We start from the raw sequence: 4145 nt of genomic DNA on the forward strand, positions 1-4145 counted from the left end.
CTCTGAGAACGTCACGCTCCACCGCACCCTCCTTCACCGACTGCTCGTAACGCTGGAGTGCCTACACTGCTTCCATGATCGTTCAACGTGTCCGCGCTTGGCTAGCGAGAAGGATCAACGCACATTCTATGAAAACCTTGCAGCAATATGTCGAAGCGAGAGGCATTGCTCCTAATCAAGGCTACACCGTAGCGCACCAATTTGTGCATATACGAGAATATGGCGTCAACAGCGACTTTGTGGCAGCCCTGAACGAAACAATAGAGCTGTTCGCATCGCAGATGTCAATTTTTAGAAAGCCTGGAGATGTAGCGACGAAAATTGTGCTTTTATAGTTAGCCTGGTGTCCCAAGTAATAACTTTCAGTAGAATCCATTCCTCCTTGCTCTCTCTATTCTTTTTTCTCCCCTTCCCCCTTCCCCCGTGTAGGGTAGCAAACCGGGTGCAACCTGGTTAACCTCCCTACCTTTCCTTCGCTTTTATCTCTCTCTCTTCAGTAGAATCCATAGCGCCGGTTCCGAACAAATTTTCCGATGATTGGCAAGTGACTGCAATGCTTGAGTGAGTTGCATACTTGGTCAGGGCGCAGTGCTCTGCAAATGCTCAATTATCTTACTCTTATGCTTGCAAGCCTCGTGTAAGTACCATGGTTAGTCCACTGCCTTCTTTTTTGGACTGAGGTCAAAATGGCCGTGATTTTCCTATGGATTGCTAGAGGACTGAGGGCACGTATGTCAGACTTCTATCAGTTCGATTTTACGAATCGCTTCCCCCACACTAGCCATTTCTGGACAGAGTTCATAACCTTTGCTCAGACTGGCTCGTTACGAAACGTTCCGCTCGTTCAAATGGGATGCACCGCAGGAAAGTATGCATCTACATCCACACAAATGCTGCTTTTACTGCTTACGACACTCGATGTATGCCTGTATGCTAATAACCCCGCGTCCTCAAAACGTATAGGAGCTGACGTCTCCCGGCAGGCCTGTTTGACTGCTAACATAATATTGGTACTGGTAACGTCCGCTGGCCCCTGAGTCACCACAGGTGACTTCAGAGCGCCTGGTAGGCTTCGGGGAAGCATCGTGACAGACTGGAGGTCGGAGTATTGTCTCCTCTGCTGCAGACCATAAAATATGTTATGCGACTGATGGCAGCCAAAAGCATTTGCGGGCACGACATGTAGTCACTGCTGTGTCTTGTCACTCGAAGTTTTCGCTCGAAGTATCATCCTATCATCAAATTGCACTATTCAGATGCGCCGTCAAAGTGATGTAAAGAAAGATCCTTGCTTGCCTGGAATGGTACCCCAAGCAATTCATGACCCATCATGACGCCATGGTGGGCTTTGGGCGAGGACACTGATCTATTGACAGCGTTATTAACCTCCTTACCTGCGTCCAAGAACAAAAAAGCCTGGGACAGTACTCTTAGGCTATGACTTTTCTTTAAAAAATTACAAAAAAATTGCTTCACAGCGTTGGCGGAGTGTCGTCGAGACCCCGTGCAACTGTATCTACCACATAGGTGCAAAAAATACTTTTAGAAACTCTTCATCAACGAGAATCCTATACGCAGTGAATGTTGCAGTCGTCGTTAGAAAGTTCCCGCTGTAATTTTCTTTCTCGACCTCGCCGTGGTAGCTTCGCAGGTATACAATGTGTCGCTCTGCTGAGCTCTAGAAGGCGGGTTCGATTAATTTTGATGGGGGCGGAATGCAAGAAGGACCGTGTACGCAGGTTTAGGTGCACGTTAAAGAAACCCAGGCGGTCAAAATTAATACGGAGTCCCCCACTACGGCGTGCCTGATAATCAAAACGCGGTTTTCGCACGTAAAACCTCAGCCATTATTATTACGAATTGTCTTTCTTATAAATCGAATAGACCTAACAAGGCTTGCTGAGCCCTTGCCGTGGTCACCTGGTATATCAATACATGACGATGACATTTGCATTGACTCTTTGCGATGACTCACCATCGGAGGCGCACCAGGGTTCAGCTGGCAGCAACCACGACGGCGTCTTATATGCGAGCACAAAACTTCAGTCGGTATGTCCACTGGGACGTGTGTGTTGGTCGCCTTTAAGCTCAAACCTGTGACATGACAGGAACAAATCACTGGAAAAATGTGTGTGGTAAGAAGGGACGTGAACCTTATAAGAATAATCGATGCGACGCGATACATAGTGTGCATTATCAACAAATACATCATGCAGTGTTGTGTGGTGAAAATTTTTATGAAGTAATGATAAATGGGAAAATTTACATCGAGATGAAAGAAATGGAAGTGACAGGCTAGTTTTCATTACTGCTACGCCGGCAGTTCTGTTATAATTAGAAGTAAAAAAAAACGAGCTACGTTATTCTGAAGTAATTATAATGGGCTAATTAGGTTTGTGTTGTGAGGCTACCACACTGGTGTAGCATTTTCTAATTTCGGGCCTATTAAGGTTTTGTAAGCAATAACTTTAAAGAGTCAGCAGCAACGAAAAAGTTTCGCCTAAGGTAATCAAGGGCGCAGTTAGTATTGCTAACTACATAATTAATGTGGGTTGTTGTTGATGTTGTTGTTGTTGGTTTCTTCTGTGCATGGCTACCCATAACGCCACCGGTGTTTAGTTCTTTTCCTGACAGCAAAGCAGTTACCCCCTATACTCCGTTTCACACGTCAGGTGAAACGCTGCGGAAGCTATGCAAGAAGTTTGGCCAGCAAGATGTGTGAGTACGCGCGTCTCGCGCTTGGCTTTCGTCGTTGTAAAGGCTCGTGCGAGCCGAGCACGAGCCCGCGCTTGATGCGTCGAGACGGGCTGCAAATGAAACACCAGAAAGCGAAAACAAAGAGACGCTAGGTGATCCAGAACTTATTGACAATCGTATAACGCTGTTGGTTTATATTTGAGGCACGAACCATCTTCACTTTTTACTGAGCCTAAAGACAAAAAGAAATATCGCGGGTGGTAAAATCATTGCACTATTTCTTGGTGCGAACGCATCTACTGCAAGAAGTCTCGCTAGCCTTAACAGCGTTGCACCTGATGTTTGGGACGGAGTATAGCCTGGAAACCTGGAGACTTACAAAGAGGGTTCAACTTAAATTGAGGACGACGCAGCGAGCGATGGAAAGGAAAATGATAGGTGTAACCTTAAGAGAGAGGAAGAGAGCAGAGTGGGTCAGGGAACAAACGGGGGTTAAGGATATCATAGTTGAAATCAAGAAGAAGAAATGGATATGGGCCGGGCACGTAGCACGTCGGCAGGATAACCGGTGGTCATTAAGGGTAACTGACTGGATTCCAAGAGATGGCAAACGCGTGAGGGGGAGACAGAAAATTAGGTGGGTAGATGAGATTAGGAAGTTTGTAGGTATAACGTGGTAGCAGAAAGCACAGGACCGGGTTGATTGGTGGAACATGGGAGAGGCCTTTGCCCTGCAGAGCGGCGTAGACAGGCTGATGATGATTATGATGATGATGATGATGATGATGATGATGATGATGATGATGATAGTTGGTCGGGATTTTTTGTGGCGTGCTGCATCCTACTCACAGAAAATTGTAGGCCGTTCCCGAAGGTGGCGACATACAGGCAGAGGTGAAGAAAGCTTCAAGCACTCTGCTAATAATAATAATAATAATAATAATAATAATAATAATAATAATAATAATAATAATAATAATAATAATAATAATAATAATAATATGCAATGAATAAATAATGGTGTGTATGCTGCACAATTTTACATGACGTACAGCATGCGCTTCGGTGATTTTAAGTTGCCATGAGACAAAGCAAACATGGATTCAGTAGCGCTCTAACTAGAGTTTGCAGTACTTTGTTTTGTTTTATTTCGTGTATGTTCGTAATTTTCATTTTGTAAAGGATGTCTTCATAAGAAGTAAATGACCAAGTGAAATAGTAAGCACCGGCGTAACCAAAATTTCGTTTTACTTGCATTTCGCTAGGGATGGTACTGCTACTGTCTCCCACAGAAATGAGCGTGTTTAGGACCCAATACGGGCTGTACATTTACAACAGCAACATAGAACACCTTAAATCGACAACAGCGCCGCTGGATACTTTCTGCATGACACGCCGTATTTTACACAGCAACTTGGCAAATTGATGCGTGCGGTAAGCGAATTTGC

This window comes from Rhipicephalus sanguineus, chromosome 1 (assembly GCF_013339695.2).
Source record: "Rhipicephalus sanguineus isolate Rsan-2018 chromosome 1, BIME_Rsan_1.4, whole genome shotgun sequence".
Taxonomy (NCBI): Eukaryota; Metazoa; Arthropoda; class Arachnida; order Ixodida; family Ixodidae; genus Rhipicephalus; species Rhipicephalus sanguineus.